This window comes from Mustelus asterias, chromosome 20 (assembly GCF_964213995.1).
Source record: "Mustelus asterias chromosome 20, sMusAst1.hap1.1, whole genome shotgun sequence".
NCBI lineage: Eukaryota > Metazoa > Chordata > Chondrichthyes > Carcharhiniformes > Triakidae > Mustelus > Mustelus asterias.
The window spans coordinates 80,900,380-80,926,582 of NC_135820.1; the positions used below are offsets into that span (position 1 = coordinate 80,900,380).

The following is a 26,203-nucleotide window of genomic DNA, read 5'->3' on the forward strand; positions in this document are numbered from 1 at the left end:
CACAATATGGTCGAATTTCTGATACAAATGGAAGAGGAGAAAGTAGGGTCCCATACCACTGTCCTCTGTTTGAACAGAGGAAAGTACGATAGGATGAGGGCTGAATTGGCTAAGGTGGACTGGGAGAGCAGACTGGTAGGTAGGACAGCGGAGGAACAGTGGAGGATTTTTAAGGAGATCCTTTTCAGTACTCAGCAACAATATATTCCAGTGATAAAGAAGGACTGTAAGAAAAGGGATAACCAGCCGTGGATAACGAAGGAAATTAAGGAGAGTATTAAATTAAAGACCGATGCGTACAGAGTGGCCAAAAATAGTGGAGAATCGGAAGATTGGGAAAAGTTTAAGAAACAACAAAGAACGACTAAGAAAGCGATAAAGAAAGGAAAGATAGGTTATGAAGCTAGGCTAGCTCTAAATATAAAAAATGAAAGTAAAAGCTTTTACAAATATATAAAACGGAATTGAGTGACAAGAGTGATTGTCGGACCCTTGGAGGACGAGAGGGGGGATTTAATAGTGGGAAATGAGGAAATGGCCGAAACTTTAAATAAGTTTTTTGTGTCGGTCTTCACGGTGGAAGACACAAATAGTTTACCGAATCTTAACGATAGAGGGTTGGTAGGAGGAGAGGTACTCAATACAATTAATGTTACCAGGGAGGCAGTGCTTGGTAGACTAAGGGGACTGAAGGTGGACAAGTCCCCGGGCCCGGATGGAATGCATCCCAGGGTACTGAAAGAAATGTCAGAGGTAATAGCGGATGCGTTAGTGGTTATTTATCAAAATTCGTTGGATTCTGGGGTAGTGCCGGCGGATTGGAAAACGGCTAATGTTACGCCGCTGTTTAAAAAAGGAAATAGACAAAAGGCAGGTAACTGCAGGCCGGTTAGCTTAACGTCTGTAGTTGGGAAAATGCTGGAATCCATCATTAAAGAAGAAATAGCAGGCCATCTGGATAAGAATGGTTCGATTAAGCAGACACAGCATGGATTCATGAGGGGAAAGTCGTGCTTGACGAACTTGTTGGATTTTTATGAAGATGTGACTAGTGCGGTTGACGGAGGGGAACCGGTGGATGCGGTGTTTTTGGATTTCCAAAAGGCGTTTGATAAGGTGCCTCATAAAAGGTTGCTGAAGAAGATTGGATCACACGGAGTTGGGGGTAGGGTGTTAGCGTGCATTGAGGATTGGCTATCCGACAGGAAGCAGAGAGTCGGAATAAATGGGTGCTTTTCTGGTTGGCAGATGGTAACTAGTGGCGTGCCGCAGGAATCGGTACTGGGGTCTCAACTATTTACCATTTATATAGACGATCTGGAGGAGGGAACTGAGTGTAGGGTAACAAAGTTTGCAGACGACACAAAGATAAGTGGAAAAGTGAATCGTGTGGAGGGCATAGAAGGTCTGCAGAGAGATTTGGACAGGCTGAGTGAGTGGGCGAGGATCTGGCAGATGGAGTATAACGTTGACAAATGCGAGGTTATTCACTTTGGAGGAAATAATAGCAAATTGGATTATTATCTAAATGGAAAAAAATTACAACATGCTACTGTGCAAAGGGACCTGGGGGTCCTTGTGCATGAGACGCAAAAACCCAGTCTGCAGGTGCAACAGGTGATCAAGAAGGCAAATGGGATGTTGGCCTATATCGCAAGGGGGATAGAATATAAAAGCAGAGATGTCTTGCTGCATCTGTAGAGGGCATTGGTGAGGCCGCAGCTGGAATACTGTGTGCAGTATTGGCCCCCATATTTGCGGAAGGATATATTGGCCTTGGAGGGAAGGCAGAGAAGGTTCACCAGGTTGATACCAGAGATGAGGGGTGTTGATTATGAGGAGAGACTGAGCAGATTGGGTTTGTACTCGTTGGAATTTAGAAGGCTGAGGGGGGATCTTATAGAGACATATAAGATAATGAAGGGGCTGGATAGGGTAGAGGTGGAGAGATTCTTTCCACTTAGAAAGGAAGCTAGAACTAGAGGGCACAGCCTCAAAATAAAGGGGGGTCAGTTTAGGACAGAGTTGAGGAGGAACTTCTTCTCTCAGAGGGTGGTGAATCTCTGGAATTCTCTGCCCACTGAAGTGGTGGAGGCTACCTCGTTGAATATGTTTAAATCACGGATAGATGGATTCCTGATCGGTAAGGGAATTAGGGGTTATAGGGATCAGGCGGGTAAGTGGAACTGATCCACTTCAGATCAGCCATGATCTTATTGAATAGCGGGGCAGGCTCGAGGGGCTAGATGGCCTACTCCTGCTCCTATTTCTTATGTTCTGAAAAGGAGGGGGAACAGCCCGAACAAAAATCAAAGTACAAAGGAAACTTAAAAACATCAAATTATAATGTGATTATTAGGGTCGATAACGCACCCCAACCCCTGCGGTGCCCAACAGGCGCGGAAGGCATCAACCACGCCCGTGGACACCGCATGCTCCCTCTCCAGGGACACCTGGCCGCGAACATAGCCGCGGTAGAGGGGCAGACAGTCTGGATGGACGGCCCCCTCGATCACCCGTTGCCTGGACCTGTAAATGGCGCGTTTCACCAGGCCCAGGAGCAGGTTCACGAGGAGGTCGCCATCCCGATCCGCCCCTCTCCGCACCAGGTGTCCGTAGATCAGGAGCGTGGAACTGAAGTGCAAACAAAACATTAATAAAAGGTTCTTTAGGAAAACAAAATACTATGGGAGGAAACCGGAGCACCCGGAGGAAACCCATGCGGACACGGGGAGAACGTGTAAACTCCACCATCTCCAAGCCGGGGATCGAGCTGTGAGGCGGCAGTGCTAACCACTGTGCCACCGCGCCACCCATTCTGCTACTTTGCTTCCAGATAATGCTGACCTTTATTGTGCTATTAACGCCTACTCTAGCCCAAATCTTTAGATTTTTATATCATCATTACCGCTCCCCCGTGTTCCAGGATATCTTTCTCATTAAATTTTCAGCAGCATAGAGGCTTTCACATTTCTACCTCTCTGAGGAATCCTATTGAAATGCGAACCGTTATCTCTGTTTCTCTCTCTCTCCACAGACGCTGCCAGACGGGCTGAGTCTTTCTAGAATTTTCGGGAATCGGGTATTTCCGGCAGACGGTCGGCACTTTCCGGCGGCCTTTCCCGCGATTCCGGCAGCGGAGTCTCAGGCTGTTCCAATGGAGATTCGGGTGTTTCCGGCAGGGGTTCGGTTCTTTCCGGCTGGGTCCCTCGGGTATTTCCGGCGGCAGGACTCAGGTGCTCCCTTCAGTAGCTCGGGTATTTCCGTCATTGGGCTCTCGGGTGCTTCGGGCGGCAGGGGCCTCGGGTATTTCCGTCATTTGGGCTCTCGGCTGTCTCCGGCGGCAGGAGGCTCGGGTATTTCCGTCATTTGGGCTCTCGGCTGTCTCCGGCGGCTGTGTGAGGGGGGGCGGGGAGGAGGCCGCTTTCCGATCGCCTCCCCTGAGTGATGGCTCCTCGGCTGCTGTGGTAACGGGAGGAAAGGAGCGGCCGCTGGACGCTGCCCGGGATATGTCGGCTCTCTCCGGCCGTACAGGTAAAGGCCCGCTTTCCTCCTTCAGTCGCTGCCGGTGGCGGTTCGCGGCCTCTCGCCCGCTTTCCCAGCGCGGCCTGCAACAGGGGCAAAGCCTGGGACTCTCCTACCGCGCCCGCCGCTTCCAGCCCTCCGGGGTCAAAACTGGGGGAGAACTGGCTGTGAGAAAGAGGAATAAAAACCTGAGTGATTCAATAATAAATTAGCAAACTTTCTTCATTGAGAATGCAAAGATTTTAGAGTAATATAGATTTTAAAGGGGCAGTGCTGGGTTTCGAAGTTTTCACTTTAATCAGCTGGAATTGCCAGGGAGCAGACAGAGTAAATGCAAAGCCTGGTAGCTGACTGCTCGGCTGATCATTCGGCCAGGAGCCTTTCCGCCTTCGTGTTGTTTACAGGCACTCTGTTCCTAATGAGTATTTCATTATATATTTACATGGGAAGGGTTTTTTTCTCTTGATTGTTTATTAAGTACAAGCTAAATTAGGTCAGTTTCTGGGAAAAACAAAATGTTTTCTTTCCCCTCAATCTCTTTTTGCATCTTTTAAATTTCATTTTAAAAGCCTGTCAAAGGAACAATTTGTTGGTTTAGTCATATTCTGATTGGATATATGTTAATATGTTGTGTTTTGGAGTAACTTTGGGATTGAGAGTGGTTAGAGTTTCATGAGCGATTAATGTTTTGTTTACACAAACACAATAAATAAAGGCAGGAGTAGACCACCAGGCCCTTCAAGCCTGCCCTGCCATTCAATAAGATCATGGTTTTTCTATACCATTTCCCCATAGCCCTCTATTCCTCGACCTATCAAATATTTATCCACCTTCACTTTAAATACTTCTAATGATTCCGCCTCCACCACCCTTTGGGGCAGAAAATTCTAGAGATTAGCCACCCTCTCTGCGAGAAGAAATTTCTACACACCTCAGTTTTAAATGACTAGCCCTTTATCTTGTAGCTGTGCCTCCTTGTTTGAGACTCTTCCACTAGTGAAAACATCTCACCATCTACACTGTCAAGCCCTCTCAGGATCTTATATGTCTGAATAAGGTCACCCCTCACTCTTCTAAACGCCAAGGAATACAGACCCAGACAATTCAGTCCATTTTGATAGGATGACACTCTCATCCCAGGAATTAGCCCAGTGAATCCTCCTTTGGACTGCCCCTTTAGGAAAAACTACACAGAATTCCAGGTGAGGCCTCGCCCACACCCTGTGCAACTGCAACAAAGCCTCCCTATTTTTAGATTCCATCCCCTTTGCAATAAAGGCCAAAATGCTGTTTGATTTATTATTGTCACATGTATTAACATACAGTGAAAAGTATTGTTTCTTGCGCGCTATACAGACAAAACATACCGTTCATAGAGAAGGAAATGAGAGAGTGCAGAATGTAGTGCTACAGTTGTAGCTAGAGTGTAGAGAAAGATCAACTTAATGCAAGGTAAGTCCATTCAAAAGTGTGACAGCAGCAGGGGAGAAACAGTTCTTGAGTCGGTTGGTACATGACCTTAGATTTTTGTATCTTTTTTCCGAAGGAAGAAGGTGGAACAGAGAATGTCCGGGGTGCGTGGGGTCCTTAATTATGCTGGCTGCTTTGCCGAGGCAGTGGAAAGTGTACACAGAGTCAATGGATGGGAGGCTGGTTTGCGTGATGGATTGGGCTGCATTCATGATCTTTTGTAGTTCCTTGAGGTCTTGAGCAGAGCAGGAGCCATACCAAGCTGTGATACAACCAGAAAGAATGCTTTCTATGGTGCATCTGTAAATGTTGGTGAGAGTCGTAGCTGACATGCCAAATTTCCTTAGTCTTCTGAGAAAGTAGAGGCATTGGTGGTCTTTCTTAACTATAGTGTCGGCATGGGGGGAGACCAGGACAGGTTGTTTGTGATCTGTACCCCTAAAAACTTGAAGCTCTCAACTCTTTCTACTTCGTCCCTGTTGATGTAGACGGGCATGTTCTCCTTGCGCTTCCTGAAGTTGATGACAATCTCCTTCGTTTTATTGACATTGAGGGAGAGATTATTGTTGCCGCATCAGTTCACCAGATTCTCTATCTCGTTCCTGTACTCTGTCTCATCATTGTTTGAGATCCGACCCACTACGGTGGTGTCGTCAGCAAACTTGAAAATCGAATTGGAGGGGAATTTGGCCACACACTCATAGGTGTATAAGGAGTATAGTAGACTACAGTTTGCCTTAACTACTTGTTGGACCTGCCTGCTAGCTTTTTGTGATTCATACAGTAGAACACCTAGATCCCTCTGTACTTCACTCACCTGCAGTCTCTCCATTTAGATAATCTGCCTTTTGATTCCTCCGACTGAAGTGCATGACCTCGCACTTCTCCACATTAAACTCTGATCATCAGGTTTTTGCCCAGCCATGAGTTTGCTAAGAATCTTTGTTAATGATCTCCATTTCAAAATTCCTTCACCATGTTGTGATGAGTGTTTTGGTTGTGGTTTGGCTGCGAGATAGCACTCACCTCTGATTCAGAAGGTTAACCCTTAGAACTTGAGCATACCTGTCATAGCTGAAATTCTGGTGAATACTGAAGGAAAAGAAACACTTGCATCTTTCATGATTACCAGATATCTCAAAGCACTGTACAGACCAAAAGAACAATACAACACAGGAACAGGCCCTTCGGCCCTCCAAGCCTGCACCGATCATGTGTTCCTAACTAGACCATCTGTTTGTATCCCTCTATTCCCAGTCTGTTCATGTGACTATCTAGATAAGTTTTAAATGATCCTAGCGTGTCTGCCTCAACCACCTTGCTTGGTAGTGCATTCCAGGCCCCCACCCCACTCTGTGTTAAATACGTCCCCCGCATATCTGTACTGAACCTTGCCCCCCTTACCTTGAACTTGTGACCCCTTGTGTTTGTCATTTCTGACCTGGGAAAAAGCTTCCCACTGTTCACCCTATCTATGCCCTTCATAATTTTATAAACTTCTATTAGGTCGCCCCTCAACCTCCGTCTTTCCAGGGAGAACAACCCTAGTTTACTCAATCTCTCATAGCTAATACCCTCCATACCAGGCAACATTCTGGTAAACCTTTTCTGCACTCTCTCCAAAGCCTCCACGTCCTTCTGGTAGTGTGGCGACCAGAACTGGACGCAGTATTCCAAATGTGGCCTAACCAACGTTCTATATAACTGCAACATCATATGCCAACTTTTATACTCTATGCCCCGTCCAATAAAGGCAAGCATGCCATATGCCTTCTTCACCACCCTCTCCACCTGTGCTGCCACCTTTAAGGAACTGTGGACTTGTACACCCAGATCCCTCTGTGTGTCTATACTCCTGATGGTTCTGCCATTTATTGTATAGCTCCCCCTTACATTAGATCTACCAAAATGCATCACTTCGCATTTATCTGGATTAAATTCCATCTGCCATTTCTCCGCCCAATGTTCCAGCCTATCTATATCCTGCTGTATTCTCTGACAATGTTCATCACTATCCACAACTCCAGCAATCTTTGTGTCATCTGCAAACTTACTAATCAGACCAGCTACATCGTCATCTAGCTAGCTCACCTTTGATCCCGTGAGATTTAACCTTTTTCACCAGCCTGCCATGAGGGACCTTGTCAAATGCTTTACTAAAATCCATGTAGACGACATCCACGGCCCTTCCCTCGTCAATCATTTTTGTCACAATGTAATATTTTTTAAAGCGTAGGCATTGTCGAGATGTAGGAAATATGGCAACCAATTTATAATGTTGATTTAGGGGTAAATATTGGTCAGGACACTGGACATAACTCCACTGCTGCTCATCACAATAATATCGTCGGATTTTTTATGTCCACTTGAGAGATTCACAGAATCCCTACAGTGCAGAAAAGGCCTTTGGGCCCATTGAGTCTGCATCAACTCTCTGACAGAGGTATTTTAGTTAGAAGTCTCACAACACCAGGTTAAAGTCCAACAGGTTTATTTGTAGCAAACGCCACTAGCTTTCGGAACTGGCTGTTCCTTCGTCAGGTGGGTGGGAGTTCTGATCACAAACAGCGCATACAAAGACACAAACTCAATTTACAGAATAATGATTAGAATGTGAGTCTTTACAGCTAATCAAATCTTAAAGGTGCAGACAATGTGAGTGGAGAGAGCATTAAGCACAGGTTAAAGAGATGTGTATTGTTTCCAGACAGGAAAGTTAGTGAGATTTTGCAAGTCCAGGCAAGTTGTGGGGGTTACAGATAGTGTGACATGAACCCAAGATCCCGGTTGAGGCTGTCCTCATGTGTGCGGAACTTGGCTATCAGTCTTTGCTCAGCGACTCTGCGCTGTCGTGTGTTGTGAAGGCCGCCTTGGAGAACGTTTACCCGAATATCAGAGGCCGAATGCCCCTGACCGCTGCCTGGTGATTGTGTCTGGTGATTGCAAGGTTGTTCTCTTCCTTTTGGGGAACACTTCAGTGGTCACGGGCATTCGGCCTCTGATCTTCAGGTAAGCGTTCTCCAAGGCGGCCTTCACGACAACGCAGAGTCGCTGAGCAGAGACTGATAGCCAAGTTCCGCACACATGAGGACGGCCTCAACCAGGATCTTGGGTTCATGTCACACTATCAGTAACCCTCACAACTTGCCTGGACTTGCAAAATCTCACTAACTTGCCTGTCTGGAAACAATACACATCTCTTTAACCTGTGCTTAATGCTCTCTCCACTCACATTGTCTGTACCGTTAAGATTTGATTAGCTGTAAAGACTCTCATTCCAATCATTATTCATGTAAATTGAGTTTGTGTCTTTGTATGCGCTGTTTGTGATCAGAACTCCCACCCACCTGACGAAGGAACAGCCAGTTCCGAAAGCTAGTGGTGTTTGCTACAAATAAACCTGTTGGACTTTAACCTGGTGTGAGACTTCTTTCTGTGTTTACTCCAGTCGAACGCCGGCATCTCCACATCAAGAGGTATTTTACCCAGGCTATCTCCCCCACCCCATCCTGTAACCCCACACATTTCCCAAGACTAATCCATCCAACCTGTGCATCCTGGGACACTAAGGGGCAATTTAGCATAGCCTATCCACCTAACTTGCACATCTTTGGAGTGTGGGAGAAAACCCACACAAACATGGGGAGAATGTGCAAACTCCACACAGTCACCCAAGGCTGAAATTGAACCTGGGACCCTGACACTGTGGGAAAGCACCGCTATGCCACCGTGTCTGGCAGAGAGGCGAGATGGGTGTCGGTTTAATGTTTCATCGGAAAGATAGTATTCCCACCGTTGCACTGCTCCCTAAGTACTGCTCTGAAGCATCAGTCCTATTATTTTGTGTTGAAGTCCTAGAGTCAGACTTGAAGCCGGAACACTCAGACTCTGAGTCAACTGAGAAACAGCTGATGAGAAGTGTTACATTGTCGAAGGCACCATCATCTCGAATGAGATGTTAAACTGAGGCCCCATCTGTCTGCTCAGGTGAATGGGATCTTTTGAAGGAGAGTTCTCCCTGGTGTTCTGGTCAACGTTTGTCCCTTAATCAACATAACTAAAAGTATTAGTCATTGCAAAACCTTTTTGCTCTTCCATATCCATCCTTTTGCCACGGGTTCCCTGCCACCATTGGTGAAAGTATTTCCATCCCTCCCTCGACTCTTCTGTCCCTCTCTTAAAAGCCATTTTTTTAAACCTACTACTTTCACCAAGCTTTTGGTCATCTGTCCTAGTACCTCCTCTTGTGGCTTGATAAGTTTTATTTGGTAACACTGCCACCAAACACCTTTGTTAATGACACGAGATAAACGTAATTTGCTGAATGAAAATTGCTTCTTGTGTTTGACTGAAAACAAGATTCCAGTACCAAAGAAAAGCCAGGCAGTGTGCTTGAATGATTTTCGTCCGGTGGCTCTGACATCCCTCATTATGAAGTGCTTCGAAAGGCTAGTCATGAATCAATTCCAGCCTACTGAATTGCCTGGATCACTACAGTTCACCTACCGCCACAACAGGTCCACAGCAGAAGCTATCTCCTTCGCCCTGCACTCAACCCTGGAACACCTAGATAACAAAGACACCTGTGTCAGGTGTCTACAGCTCAGCCTTCAACACCATTATTCCTACGGAACTCATCTCCAAATTCCGTGGCCTGGACCTCTTCTCCTCCCTTCACGACTGGCTCCAGAACTTCCTAACCCACAGATCACAATCAGTAAGGATAAGCAACAACACCTCTTTCACGATCACCCTCAACACTGGTGCCCCACAAGGCTGTGTTCTCAGCCGCCTACTATACTCCTTATACACCTATGACTGTGCGGCCAAATTCCCCTCCAATTCGATTTTCAAGTTTGCTGATGGCACCACTGTAGTGGGATGCATCTCAAACAATGACGAGACAGAAAATCTGGTGAACTGGTGCGACAACAATAATCTCTCCCTCAGTGTCAACAAAATGAAGGAGATTGTCATCGACTTCAGGAAGCGTAGTGGAGAACATGCTCCTGTCTACATCAACGGGGACGAAGTAGAAATGGTCAAAAGCTTCAAGTTTTTAGGTGTCCAGATCACCAACAACCATGCCGACGCTATAGTTAAGAAAGCCCACCAACAACTCCACTTTCTCAGAAGACTAAGGAAATTTGGCATGTCAGCTACGACTCTCACCAACTTTTACAGATGCACCATAGAAAGCATTCTTTCTGGTTGTATCACAGCTAGGTACGGTTGCTGCTCTGCCCAAGACCACAAGAAACTACAAAAGGTCGTGAATGTAGCCCAATCCATCACGCAAACCAGCCTCCCACCCATTGACTCGGTCCACATTTCCCGTTGCCTCGGCAAAGTAGCCACCATAATTAAGGACCCCACGCAGCCTGGGCATTCACTCTTCCACCTTCTTCCATTGAGAAAAAGATGCAAAAGTCTGAGATCACGTACTAACCGACTCAAGAACAGCTTCTTCTCTGCCGCCGTCAGACTTTTGAATGGACCTACCTTGCATTAAGTTGATTTTCTCTGCACCTTAACTATGACTGTAACACTGCATTCTACACTCTCTCCTTTCCTTCTCTATGCACGGTATGCTTTGTATAATGCTCAAGAAACAATACTTTTTACTGTACGCTAATACATGTGACAAATCAAAAAACATTAATGGCTATGAAACACTTCACGACATCCCAAGTACCAGGGACCTGGGTTCAATTCCTGGCTTGGGTCACTGTCTGTGCGGAGTTTGCACGTTCTCCTCGTGTCTGCGTGGGTTTCCTCCGGGTGCGCCGGTTTCCTCCCCCAATCTGAAAGACATGCTGGTTAGGTGCATTGACCCGAACAGGTGCCGGAGTGTGGCGACGAGGGGATTTTCACAGTAACTTCATTGCAGTGTTAATGTAAGCCTTACTTATGACTAAAAAGCAAACTTAAAAAAAAAATGTGAAAGGCACTGTAAATTAATGTTCAGTAAAGTGTTGTGAAAGCTCAAGTGTGCATTGTGCAAAACTTAAAAATACAGGAATAGTGAAATTATGGATTTTGGGCTTGGATTGGAGTACATATTTAAGTTGTACATTGGATGCATTATTGATGAAGTGATTTGATAATTATAAAAATAACTCTTGTGGTGTGGCATTGCCAGGTACCATCCGAGTGTCTTACTAGGCCACTTGAGAAGGCTGTTCAGAGTTAACCACTTGGAACTAGCATGACATAGACCCTGACGGGATAAGGATGGAAGCTTTCCTCCCCTCAAGGACTTTTGTGAACCAGTTGGGTTTATGATGTGACTTTAGGGCACCTTTTAAGAGTCTTTTAAATCTTATTCTCTGTAGCTCTCAGCTCTCATTGTGGCACCGGGTTGTCTACGTGGAGTCCCTTTATTGCTCCTTAAGTGGTTTAAATAGTTTTATGACCCTGCATTGTCAGAAGGAAGAATGTTTGCAGGCCAGGTGTCAGGAACTATTTCATTTTCAGTTTTGAGCTGCAGGTTTTAGTTTTTAAAAGGGACATCAAGCTGGAAAGAGATGCCTTTCTCTCTCTCCCTGGAGTGAGACTGCCAGATAACCACAAAATCAACGATAAGCTCCAGTCAGTAAGTTCTGCTGGTTAGCTGAAAACAAGGCTTCTTGACTTCCTGCAGTAGAAAATCTGCTTTTGGTGGCTTGACCAAAATCTCTCCCCGGTTTTGTGGGAAACTGTTGTTTCAAGAGAACTGCAGCATTCATCCAAATGACTCCGTGCCAGGGTCATGTGGACATTCGTCTTTGCTGTGTTAAACCTGTGAAAAGGGTTTTTTTTGTTTGGAGCATCTTAGATACATTTGTTAAGGGATAGACATTATTGTGGTTTTGCTTTTTGTTTGTAATTGATAAAAGTTATCTCTAATTTTCTTTCCATACATGTTAACTATGTTCTTAAACTTTTTGATAACTCCCCAGTGGGTCATTTAAATCATACCTGAGGTGAAACATATCATGTTTATCCTAGCCAAATTCAAGGTGAAAAACTTATGATCCAGGCGGGCTCCATAAAACACTTTGGAGTTTCTGACCTGAACCATAACTATGGCAACAATCCAACAGTTTCATATTCACTTTCATTGATACCAAATTTTAATTTCCAAAATTTACAAACTGAATTCAAATCCTCAATCTTGCATTCTCTGATTTTAATAGAATCATAGAAACCCTACAGTGCAGAAAGAGGCCATTTGGCCCATCGAGTCTGCACCGACCACAATCCCACCCAGGCCCTACCCCCGTATCCCTACATATTTACCCGCTAATCCCTCTAACCGACACATCTCAGGACACTAAGGGGCGATTTTTAGCACGGCCAATCAACCTAACCCGCACATCTTTGGACTGTGGGAGGAAACCGGAGCACCCGGAGGAAATGCACGCAGACACGAGGAGAATGTGCAAACTCCACACAGACAGTGACCCAAGCCGGGAATCGAACCCAGGTCCCTGGAGCTGTGAACCACTGTGCTACCGTGCCGCCCTTTGGATTACTAATCCTGTAACATTAGCACATGTAGATACAGTGCTAATGTAAAACCTATCACACAGAATTTATTGAATAGTTGGTTTGGCTGTTTTTTCCTAGTTTATTGGATCCAGTACACTAACTTTCTGCATAAATTACTGACTGGAACTTATCATTGATTTTGTGGTTATCTGACAGTCTCACTCCCTTAATCTTTGCCATAACAATGCAGTTGGTATCAGGAATTTACCCACCCTGTTTTTGCACAAGAATGTGTAGGCTAGACTACCATGTTCAAGGTATTTGAAGTTTTTTTTGGTACAGAAGTAAGGTGATTTTCTTTTCGCTCTCCTGTATCGCATACGATCAAAAGTCTGTTTTTCTCACAGCCCACTCCCACCAAATCCCATTCTTTAAGGGAATAAAATGATAGATAAAGGGAGGAAACCGATACTGGGATCAGTAAATTAAGCCTATTTCAAGCTCAATTATATAATTAGGCAATAGATTAAAAGTGTCTCATGGATTGACTGCTTGTTACAGCAGACTTCCAATGACCTGATTTGCTCCAATTGACTTGGAGTCATAATTTGAACGAGTGGAATATTCCAGCACATTTCGCAAGGGCACAACAGATTGTAATCTACCTTTAATGCTATTGGTTTGTATGTACCTGGCATCCCAGCAACAAGCTGAGCCATGAGATTGTCACACCCTGGAAAGTATCAGCAAAGGAGTCACTGAGTTCCAGCGCCTCAAACCAATTTCTATCTTACAGAAAATGAGAATTTTGTTCCTTTGTTTAATTGATAGTAACAGAACGTAATCACATCTGTGCACTTTTGAGAAAGTGCGATCTTTTTGCAACCTTTCATTTACCAGCTACTTTCTAGACGTGGTTAGGATTAATTAGACTGGACTGAAAAAAATCTATGATCCATCAGACTTATCCCAAAATTCAGCTAAATTCTTGCGCACATACATGGCTCTTGTTGATGTCCAGCCTAATCAGTTTGCAAATAAGCCATCACACCAGAAAGCGCACCTTGTGCAGATTCTCTACTCACTGGAAATTGATTTAATTCTAACTGAGAATTGAGTACTGAAAATTCTGAATATGTGACAATAATTAGACTGATCTGCCTCATAAGAACAGTCTTGGCAGGAGAAAAAACATGAAATATGCAACAGGCAAGTTAACATTTGAATTGTTTGGGTGAACAGTCTGAATTAGAGAAGTGAAAAGTCTTCACCACTGGAGTGTTAACCAATCTTGATCTTTACATGTGGACCTGTTGTATATTCCAAGTCTCTCTTTTTTGTTTCTATTTTACATTCCCAGCATTTGGGCGATTTTTGAAGAATTGGACTGTTGCTTAATGTGTGGTGCGTGGTGCAATAGCAAATTGTACCCACAATATAATTGAAATGTTTACTATGTTGATCAGAACTCTAGAGCATCTGTAAGCCATAATCAACAGCTAATAGCTTTTATATTCTTTCACGGGATGAGGGCATCGCTAAGTTGGCTAGTATTTATTGCCCTTGAGAAGGTGGTGGTGAGCTACCATTTTGAATCACTGCAATCTGTGGTGTGGGTACTTCCCACGTGCTCTTAGGGAGGGAGTTCCACCATTTTTACCCAGTGACAGTGAAAGAATGGTGATATATTACCAAGTCCGGGTGGCGAGTGACTTGGAGAGTAAATTACAGGTGGTTGTGTTTCTATGCATCTGCTGTCTTTCTAGATGGTAGAGGTCATGAATTTGGAAAGTGCTGTCAAAGGAACCTAGGTGAGTTGCTGCAGTGCATCTTGTAGATGGTATACACGGCTGCCAATATGCATCGGTTGTGTTCAAGGTGGTGGGGATGGGGTGCCATCAAATGGGCTGCTTTATCCTGAATGATGAGCTTCTTGTATTGTTGGCGCTGCACTCATCCAGGCAAGTGGGAAATATTCCATCATATTCGTGACTTGTGCCTTGTAGATAGCGGATAGGCTTTGAGGAATCATTAGGTGAGTTACTCTCTGCAGAATTCCCAGCTTCTGACTTCTTGTCGCCCCAGTATTGATATTGCTACTCCAGTTCAGTTGATACTGGGGAACTTAGCAATGGTAATGCCATTGAAAGTTATGGGGCAATGATTAATTGTTGGAGATGGTCGTTGCCATTGTTATTTTCAGGTGCCTAAGTTGATGCCAGATGATCTGTCCAGTTTCATTCCTTTTGTAGACTTCAGAGCAGTTTGATGCAGTTGACTGGCTTGCTATGCCATTTCAGCTGCTCGACCCCATCCACGACAAAGCAGCATGCTTGATGGGCACCCCATCCACCACCACAGACGTTCACTCCTTCCACCACTGACGCACAGGGGTAGCATTGTGTAGCAGTTACAGGATGCACTGCAGCAACTCACTAAGGCTCCTTCAACAGTACCTTCCACCTTGTTACTGTGAGGGTCGAGAATCGCGGTTCCTTGCCCACCAAGAGGAATGTTGCTGCAGGAATTCCACATTGCTCACCCAGGTGAGACCAAAATGAAGATGTTTGCCAGAAGTTGTATTTGGTGGCCAGACATTGAAAACACATGAATATATAATGTATTGAAAATCTAATTGGGCATTGTGATCAATGCCAGTTGTAACACATACTGCCTCCTTCAGCTCACTTGCACCCAGGGGAGTGGCTAACCTTGGGCACGGTTACATGTGGATTTTGCAGGTCCTATTCTAGGCACTGCATTCCTAATTATTGTTGGCCATTCCAAAATGCTTGATGTTCATGAAATGAGAAGAGCAATGTCATTTACAACATTCAGTAAAGCTACAAACAAGCCTTCACCAAGCATGGCCTGGTTTCTGATAATGGTGCTGCCTTTAGAGGGGTTGAGTTTCAGCATTTTACGCAAAATTGCGGAATAAAATGTGTACACAGCCTCGAATGGCATAGCAGAATGAGCTATCCAGACACTCAAGTCAGCGATGAAAAAAACAGCCAGGCACACCATTGATTGAATCTTGCTAGATTCCTCCTTTCTTACAGGACCGCACCACACCTTACTATGGGAATATCCCCCACAGAGCTATTAATGTGGAGGCATCTCCAGACCAGACTTGACCTAATGTTCCCCAATTTAGCAGGGAAAATGGAAATGAAACAAGGTATACAATATCACGGTTCAGTTAAAGGTAATAAGTAATTCGAGGTAAATGACTTAGTATTTGTTTGCCTGGAACTTTAAGCTTAGTCCAGCCTGGGAAAGTCCTAACAAAAACAGACTGTGTCCTATCTGCTTCTGGTTGACCTCTAAAGAAGGAATGGAAGGAAACATCTGTAAACCACAGAAGGCAGAGAGAAACAAACAGAATACAAGTAGAATAGGATGATGTGGCAGCACCTACCAGCGTTCTTCCAATAGTGCCAAGTTCAGTGGGACCGTTTATTTCCCAGGAAGGAAGACCCTCATGTTGTTCTAAAGGGAATTGGAGCAGATATCTGCACTAATGCACCTCCTGAACTGCAAACCAGCTGACCACTAGTCAAGACATCACTACCTCAGAGCTGGCCAGAGAGCTGAGATGTTCTCAGAGAATTCAGAAGTCTCTTGATAGACTAAACTTTTGAGAAATTGTACTGTTACCCCACCCTGTTTTAGATGTTTTATTGTTTATTCTTGTAAATAGTTCTGTTCATAAATCAGATTGTAAAGAACTTAGAAGGGGGAGGGAGGAAGATGTAACACGGCAGAGCGTGCTACATGGTTGAGCTTGAATCTGAGAGCACTCTGCAATGGTTGCATGATCTGCGGTGGCGTCCTGGCCCACAGAGCTGGCGGCAGAGTGCGGTATTCTCCCTTGTATAAAGTTCAGTTTGAATAAACAATTTTGTTACTTCCACCTGCGGAGTAGTTGTTGAGCCTCGCATTTATTATGAGTTCCCTTGCACGTGCTAGAATCCCCACACATTCTCTCACAGAGTCTTGTCCTTTACAGACCAAAGGAACATGTCCATACATTATGCCTTTTTCAATACACATTAGAGGAACTCCTGATTCATTCCCCGGGGCAATGCCTTGATCATTCAAAGTCGACCTGCCCAGTTTGAATTTGAACAAAGCTGAGAAGTTAACTGTTGCATGGCAGCATCTCCACAAAAAAGAATCCACTTGGCCAACCAATCAGCACTCTCATGCAATCTAATCTGTTGTTTTTCCCATTGCTGTTGGTAATTTCTTGCAAACTATCCTGACGAATTGTTGGGGATCAGATCAGAAACTGCCAGGTATATTATAATGTTAGCCTAGACCATAGCTTCTACATTTGATTTTGGCAGTAGGGTGAGCATAAGGTGTTTCACTCCAGGTATGATTCAAGTGACCCACTAGGAAGCTTTTATCAAAACAAACTTTATTTAAGAATACAGGATATAACAGAATTAGCACAACTTTTACCAATTAAAATATTTAATATTTGGGTGTTTTTCCGGTTGGAGGAACGTAACTAGTGGCGTGCCGCAGGGATCGGTACTCGGGCCGCAACTGTTTACCATTTATATAGATGATCTGGAGGAGGGGACGGAGTGTAGGGTAACAAAGTTTGCAGACGACACAAAGATAAGTGGAAAAGTGAATCGTGTGGAGGACGGAGAAGATCTGCAGAGAGATTTGGACAGGCTGAGTGAGTGGGCGAGGATATGGCAAATGGAGTATAACGTTGATAAATGCGAGGTTATACACTTTGGAGGAAATAATAACAAATGGGATTACTATCTCAATGGAAACAAATTAAAACATGCTACTGTGCAAAGGGACCTGGGGGTCCTTGTGCATGAGACGCAAAAGCCCAGTCTGCAGGTACAACAGGTGATCAAGAAGGCAAATGGGATGTTGGCCTATATTGCGAGGGGGATAGAATATAAAAGCAGGGATGTCTTGATGCACCTGTACAGGGCATTGGTGAGGCCGCAGCTGGAATACTGTGTGCAGTATTGGTCCCCTTATATGAGGAAGGATATATTGGCATTGGAGGGAGTGCAGAGAAGGTTCACCAGGTTGATACCGGAGATGAGGGGTTTGGATTATGAGGAGAGGCTGAGGAGATTGGGTTTGTACTCGTTGGAGTTTAGAAGGATGAGGGGGGATCTTATGGAGACTTATAAGATAATGCGGGGGCTGGATAGGGTGGAGGCGGAGAGATTCTTTCCACTTAGTAAGGAAGTTAAAACTAGAGGACACAGCCTCAAAATAAAGGGGGGTCGGTTTAAGACAGAGTTGAGGAGGAACTTCTTCTCCCAGAGGGTGGTGAATCTCTGGAATTCTCTGCCCACTGAGGTGGTGGAGGCTACCTCGCTGAATATGTTTAAAGCGCGGATGGATGGATTCCTGATCGGTAAGGGAATTAAGGGTTATGGGGATCAGGCGGGTAAGTGGTACTGATCCACGTCAGATCAGCCATGATTTTATTGAATGGCGGGGCAGGCTCGAGGGGCTAGATGGCCTACTCCTGCTCCTATTTCTTATGTTCTTATCGTGTTTAATAACTGGCTATCTCAGTTGTTCCAATTTAGCAGTAACACCACATAAACATAAATCCCTTCCTTAGAACCAGTTGGCACAGATAACCAAATATACTTATGTGGCTACTAGATTTTCTAGTCTTTAAACACATGCCGGAGAGTGATCCAGACAGATGCTTGTCTTATAATTCTCATGCAGAAACTTCCCAAGAGAGTTCCACCCCCAAACGGCAGAATCTGAAGAATAGCCTAGCTGTATCCAGTCATATGAACTTGCCTGTCAATCAACCTAATCAAGCCCTACTCTGCAATACCCTGGGGGAAACACAAAATAACATAACCCTGCATTAGTTCAGATTAAAAGAAACATTGTAGCAATTATGCTGCTGCAGTAACAGCATAACTGCTGTATACAGACAGAATGGCTCTGATAAACTGCTGCAACAGATCCTGCACAAAAAACCATGACATGCGTTTATTTAAAGCACAGTATCGTCACAGAATGCAACATGAAAAGCTTAGGTAACATGTCTTTTTTTTCAGCAATAACTTGTTTTTCTTCAGCAGTGTGCTTTGTTAAATTTCAGAGATTAGAGTTTTTAAATTGGAAAGGTAAAACTGGAGATTATGGTATCCGAAATGGACATGAGTCTAGATTCTCAAACTGATCAGTTACAGAGCTTAAAGCACTTCATGGTAACCCCAGTTGGATTTATTTTTTAAAAGTATATATTTTTTCTCCGATGCATTATGGTCAGTGTACACAGTGAGTGAAGTGACCTACACCCAGCCCTCTAACAGTAGCGCTGTGCCTGATTGCTCCCCAACCTGCATGTGTACATTCAGTTCATTTGGAGGATTATAATGCTATAAACCTGATTCCTGCCTCTTTAAGCTACGGTATCTGAATGCCTCATAATGCTATGTCAGATGGATCAATGGAGAACCATCAAAGATGCCATGAGACAATACCGGACCAAGCTAGAATCCCAGACTAGCCACCGATTATGGCAAGGTCTGTACGACACAACAGGCTACAAAGTGAAGGCATGTAGAATCGTCGGCAACAATGCACCCTTCCCAGTTGAACTCAACGCACTCTATGCCTGTTTTGAGCAAGAAGGCTTCTTCCTGGGAGCCTCGTCTAAACCTGTATCCAAGGTCACCATCACAGACTTCAGATCGATCTTCTTGAAAGTTAACCCATGGAAAGCGACTGGCTGGGATGGGATACCCAGACGAGCACTCAGATCCTGTGTGAACCAGCTGGCAGGGATATTTGCAGACATCTTTAACTACTCCTTACACTAACCTGAGGTCCCTATCTGTTTCAAGAAGATGACCATCATCCCTGTGCCAAAGAAAAGCCAGGGAGCATTCTTAACAATTCCTAAGGCACTTCAATTCTTAACACTGAAAGTTGGGGGCCCACATGCTGTCAAGAAATCCCTGTACCAAAGAAATGCCAGGCAGCGTTCCTTAATGACTATTGCTCAATGGCTCTGACATCCATCATTATCTCAAAGGAGATAGTAATTTACTTCAGGAAGTTTAGTGGCGGACACGCCTGTATCTATATCAATGGGGATTTAAAGGAAATTGTCGAGAGTTGCAAGTTTCTAGGTGTCCAGATCACCAACAACCTGTCCTGGTCCCCCCATGCTGACGCTAAAGTTAAGAAAGCCCACCAACGCCGCTACTTTCTCAGGAGGCTAGGGAAATTTGCCGTCCGCTATGACTCTCCAATTTTTACAGATGCATCATAGACACATCCGGAAAGGATGCTATCACAGCTTGGTATGGCTCCTGCTCTAACCAAGACCACAAGCAACTACAAAGGGTTGTGAATGTAGTCCAGTCCATAATGCAAACCAGCCTCCCATCCATTAACACCACCTACACTCTCCGTTGTCTCGGAAAAGCAGCGAGCATAAACAAGGACCCCACTCATCCCAGGCATACTCTTTCCCAATGGAAGAAGGTGGAATAAAGACACAAGTCTGGAGATTACGTACCAACCGACTCCAGAACAACAGCTTCCCTGCTGCCATCAAACTTTTGAATGGACCTAACTTTTATTAAGTTGATCTTTCTATGACTGTAATACTATATCCTGCACCCTCTACTTTCCTTCTCCCCTATGTACTCTATGAACGATATGCTTTGCCTGTGCAGAGCATAAGAAACAATACTTTTCACTGTATACCAATACATGTGACAATAAATCAGATCACCAGCTACTACTCCCTTACGATGAGTTAAGATTTAGCATCAACTTTACAAACCAAGAGCTTTGAATTCTGATTTTAAACCTAAACTTTCCATCTAGCTTCTCTTGCATTCTCCCCTCGTAACTTTTGAGATTTATTTTGTGTTCCCTCTCATTAATTGCTGCCACTCGGTTTCTCTTCATGATTTTCATACTACCTGACATTGTAAATTGTTCAGTCTCCTCCAACATTATCCCCCTCTCTTTCAAAACTACCATCATGCCTCAAAATCAGCACTCTTGTCCTCCCACAACTCCTACCACTTCTTCCCAAACTATTTGAATGTCACCTCCCAAGACCTGTGTCCCCCTCTCCTGCAAGTACATGTTTGAATCCCTGTAATCGGGTTTTGTCCCTTCTCAGCACCAAAATGTAGAAAATAGAAGCAGGCATAGGCCATTTGGTACTTTGAGCCTGCTCCACCATTCATTATGATCATGGCTGATCATCCAACTCAATAACCTGATCCATACCCTTTGATCCCCTTCACCCCAAGTGCTACATCTAACTCCCTTCTTGAACACATGCAATGTTTTGTTCTCAAGTGCTTTCTGTGGTACCAAACTCCAAAGACTCGCCACTCTGGCTAAAGACATTTTTCCTTATCTTAGTCTTAAAAGGTTTACCCCTTATCCTTAAACTATCTTCTCCTTGGATTGCCACCTTGCCATGGTGGAGAGGCTTGAACATTCCATTGATCCCTCAAGCAATGCCGTAGGAGTCTTAAATTCTTGGCAGGGTCACCCATGACAGTAAGATTAGAGGGCAGGAACCAGACAAAGTGCAATCCAAAACAAGTCTTAAACAGTGAATCAGGCGTAAGATGCTCCTCTGGTATCAATGGCTGTGATGGCAGATTAAGGTTACAGCAATAGGGAGGTCCCCAGTCGTTCAGCTTCCTTTGCCACTGGAACTGTCAAGGACCGTGTATTTGCTTATGTGCAACGGCATTCCCACATTAAATGATGTCTAGCAGCAGGCGCCTACCTAGAGGAAACCAACACATCCCCCACACAGACCGGTGCTGTGGCGATTGGTGAGAGGTGACGGGGACAGGAGAATGAGATCTGAAGTTCCTGGCTTTGGACTAGCACATAGATGGAGTTTGATTCAGCTGTAATCCATGTTAATATTAAAATCTGAATGTAATTAAGCTAAGGGGGAAGTAAGAGTACTGTATCGTTCAATTTTTTTTCATGTGTAATAAGTAGTTTTCTTTTTTGTTAAAACTAACTTGTGCCTCTTTCTCCACATTGTATTTTAAGAAAGTATAAGTTACAGTCTCTTGAGCCAGGGTTCCATTCTGGGATCTTCCTGTCTACTTATAACATCAACTGGGATTGTGACATGGGTAACAAACTCTGAAGGTGGTGAGAACTTGGTCTGGTTAAAATACAGACAGCAGAGTTTGGATGAGGTGTAAGTTTTGTTGGCAGCCTGGAGATAAGTCTTTAAGTTTTATTAGTGTCACAAGTAGCCTTACATTAACACTGCAATGAAGTTAATATTAAAAGATCATAGGGTGGTAGAGTCAGGAGGCTACAAAATTATAGCTGAGAGTTTCTGATGAGGTGGACAAACAAATTATGGAAGTGAAAGTATGCAGCCTTTGTGATAGTGTGTTAGAAATTCCAGGGTAATTTATTAAGTTAGCCTAGACCGTAACTTTTACATTTGATTTTGCCAAATTGGGAGCATTAAGTGTTTCACTCTAGGTATGACTGAACTGACCCACTAGGAAACTTTTATCAAAACAAACTTCATTTAAGAACACAGTTAGAATATAATAAAAGAATTAGCATAACTTTTACCAATTAAATACTTAAACATGCCATTCTTAACAGCTAGCTATCTCTGTTGTTCCAATTTAGCAGTATTCCCTATGGACATGAATCACTTCTTTAGAACTAGTTAGCACAGAAACCAAAGATACTTACGTGGGGACTAGATTCCCAGCCTTTTGACACTTCTGGAGAGTGATCCAGACAAATATTTCTGATTCTCATGCAGCAACCTCCAGAGAGAGCTCCACCTCCAGACGGTAGAATAGAAAAGGAAAAGGCTTATCTTTTGGCAGATTCCAGTCTCCACTTCAAACAGAGAAAGCAATCTCTCAAAATCCCAAAAGCAATCTGCTTTGAGTTCTATTAAAACAGTGCCCTATCATAGTACCTTACCTGTCAAACAGCCTAACCAAACACTGCTCTGCAATATCCCAGGGGAAAACACAAAACAACAGAACCTTATATTAGTTCAGACTAAACAAACATTGGAGCAATTGAGATCAATTATGTTGCCGCAGTGACAATACAGTGCTTCTGAATCCAGATAAAATGGCTCCAATAAAATGGAAGGGACCAGTAAACGCATTCAGCACAGAAACATGACTAAAATAAATTTCTTTAAAGGCACAGTATCATTACAAGAGGATTTTCAGTCAGATGCTAAGCCAGGAGCCAAATAGGACAACAAGGTTTTAAACAGTCTGGTTCACCCTAAGACAGTGACCAAGGGGTTGGACTCAGTGGCTGGAGCTCTGAATTTTTAGCAAAAACAATACCTCTGAGCTACCAATATTTAACTGAAGGGACCTGCTGAGGTTGAGGATGGTGGTGGTGAGGTAGAGCTAATTGTTGTCAGCATCCTTCAATAAGAAAGGCAAGTCGAGTCCAAAGTCTTATCCTTTTTAAAATATGATCAACACCCATCATTTTGCTTTCTGAGGCTGATTTATGACTCTGGATCAGCACTCTAGCTCACTTGAAGTGCTGTTTCCCGCTGTGTCAATGGAACCTGACAGAAACGTTCCCTATAATTGAGTATTCTGAGGACAAAACCCTTTGCAAGATTCTCTGTGCTAGAAGAAATTTTGTTTTCAAGAAAATGTCAAATTTGAGGCAACTTTATCAACTTTTACAAAAGATTTAGGGGAGGTGATGGCCTAGTGGCATTATCACTGGGCTATTAATCCAAAAACTCAGCTAATGTTCTGGGAACCCGGGTTCGAATCCCACCACAGCAGATGGTGGAATTTGAATTCAATAAACAAAATCTGTAATTAAAAATTGACATGACCATGAAACCATTGTCGATTGTTGGAAAAACACTGTTGGAACACTGGCATCTACCCAGCAATGTGGAAAATTGCCCAGGTATGTCCTGTACACACAGCAGGACAAATCCAGCCCAGCTAATTACTGCCCAATCTAACTACTCTCAAACATCAATAAAGTGATGGAAGGGGTCATCGGCAGTGCTATCAAGCAGCACCTGCTCAGTGATGCCCAGTTTGGGTTTCACCCAGGTCACTCAGCTCCTGACCTCATTACAACTTTGGTTCAAACTTGGATGAAAGAGCTGAATTCCAGAGATGAGGTGAGAGTGACAGCTGTTGACATCAAAGCACAATCGACCAAGTGTGGCATCAAGGAGGGCTAGCAAAACTGGAATCAGTGAGTCTCTAGGAAACTCTCCACTGGTTGGAGCCATACCTGGTACATAGGAAGATGGTTGTGGAAGGTCAGTCATCTCAGTTCCAGGATATCTCTGCAGGAGTCCCTCTGGGTAGTGTCCTAGGCTCAACAATCTTCAGCTGCTTCATCAATGACCTTCCCTCCATCGTAAGGTCAAAAGTGGGGATGTTCACCAATGATTGCGCAATGTTCAGCACCATTCACGACTCCTCAGATACTGTAGCAGTCCATGTTCAAATGCAACAAGATCTGGACAATATCCAGGCTTGGGCTGACAAGTGGCAAATAACATTCGTGCCACACAAATGCCAGGCAACAACCATCACCAATAAGAGACACTCTAACCAACGCCCCTTAACATTCAATGGTGTTACCATCACTGAATCCCTCACTGGCAACATCCTTGGGGTTACTGTTGACCAGAAGCTCAACTGGACTCACCACGTAAACACAGTGGCTACAAGCGCAGGTCAGAGGCTGGAAATACTGCGGCGAGTAACTCACCTCCTGACTCCCCAAAGCCTATCCACCATCGACAAGGCACAAGTCAGGAGAGTGATGGAATACTCCCCACTTGCCTGGATGAGTGCAGCTTCAACAACACTCGAGAAGCTCAACACCATCCAGGACAAAGCAGCCTGCTTGATTGGCACCACATCTACAAACATTCAATCCCTCCACCACTGACGCTCAAGATGCACAGCAGCAATTCACCAAAGATCCTTAGACAGCACCTTCCAAACCCAATTAGAAGGACAAGGGCAGCAGATAGATGGGAACACCACCCCTGCAAGTTCCCCTCCAAGCCACTCACCATGGAAATATATCGCTGTTCCTTCGCAGTCGCTGGGTCAAAATCCTGGAATTCCCTCCTGAACGGCATTGTGGGACAGCCTACAGAATATGGACTGCAGCGATTTGAGAAGGCAGCTCACTACCACCTTTTCAAGGGCAACTAGGGATGGGCAATAAATGCTGGCCAGCCAGCGACCCCCATGTCCCGCGAATGAATTAAAAAAACCCCATCTGGTTCACTAATGTCCTTTTAGGGAAAGAAATCTGCTGTCCTTATCTGACCTGGCCTACGTGTGATTCTGGAGCCACAGCAATGTGGTTGACTATTTGCTATTTGTGATATATATAAATGATTTGGAAGAAGGTGTAACTGGTGTTATCAGCAAGTTTGCGGATGACACGAAGATGGCTGCACTTGCAGATAGCGATGAGCATTGTCCGACAATACAGCAGGATATAGATAGGCTGGAAAATTGGGCGGAGAAATGGCAGATGGAATTTAATCCAGATAAATGCGAAGTGATGCATTTTGGAAGAACTAATGTAGGGGGGAGTTATACAATAAATGGCAGAGCCATCAAGAGTATAGAAACACAGAGGGACCTAGGTGTGCAAGTCCACAAATCCTTGAAGGTGGCAGCACAGGCGGAGAAGAAGGCATATGGTATGCTTCCCTTTATAGGATGGGGTATAGAGTATAAAAGCTGGAGTCTGATGTTGCAGCTGTATATAACGTTGGTTAGGCCACATTTGGAGTACTGAGTCCAGTTCTGGTCTCCGCACTACCAGAAGGACGTGGAGGCTTTAGAGAGAGTGCAGAGAAGGTTTACCAGGACGTTGCCTGGTATGGAGCGTCTTAGCAATGAGGAGAGATTGAGTAAACTGGGCTTGTTCTCCCTGGATAGACAGAGAATGAGGGGAGACCTAATAGAGGTGTACAAAATTATGAAGGGTATAGATAGGTTGAACAGTGGGAAGCTTTTTCCCAGGTCGGAGGTGACGATCACAAGGGGTCACGGGCTCAAGGTGAGAGGGGCGAGGTATAACTCGGATATCAGAGGGACATTTTTTACACAGAGAATGGTGGGCACCTGGAATGCGCTGCCAAGTAGGGTGGTGGAGGCAGACACGCTGGCATCGTTTAAGACTTACCTGGATAGTCACATGAGCAGCCTGGGAATGGAGGGATACAAACGAATGGTCTAGTTGGACCAATGAGCGGCACAGGCTTGGAGGGCCGAAGGGCCTGTTTCCTGTGCTGTACTGTTCTTTGTTCTTTGACTCTCAACTGCCCTCTCACCAAGGGCAACTAAAAGTTAAATTTTATTTATTAGTCACAAATAGGCTTGCATTAACACTGCAATGCAGTTACTGTGAAAACTAGGAAAGGGCAATAAACGTTGGCCAGCCAGCGACGCTCATGTTCCATGAGTGAATAAAAATGAAGGAGTATTTTCATTATGATGTGCTGCCCCAGACTTTCCTGGAATCATGCCGTTTGGGAGAAGATATTTTGTGTCCAGTACCACCAATGATGAACTTCCGTTCAGCTCACATCAATCGTTGATTTTCCATTGTCCCATTAATTATATCACAAAAGTGAAATTTCAGGATGTCACGTCAGCTCCTGGTCTGGACAAAATGTCTTGTTACCAGACTGTAT

General features: G+C 44.4%; 1 protein-coding gene across 8 annotated transcripts in view; it reads left to right on the forward strand.

The window, feature by feature from the left end:
- The first annotated feature begins 3,389 nt into the window (after nt 1-3,389).
- Nucleotides 3,390-26,203, forward strand: part of ralgapb (Ral GTPase activating protein non-catalytic subunit beta) — a 125,072-nt gene continuing 102,258 nt past the window's right edge. For 7 of the 8 annotated variants that reach the window (XM_078236954.1, XM_078236956.1, XM_078236957.1 and 4 more), the window contains exon 1: nt 3,390-3,534. The gene's annotated coding sequence lies outside the window, so the exon portion shown is untranslated. The remainder of the gene's footprint in view (nt 3,535-26,203) is intronic. The other variant, XM_078236955.1, reaches the window with a different exon arrangement.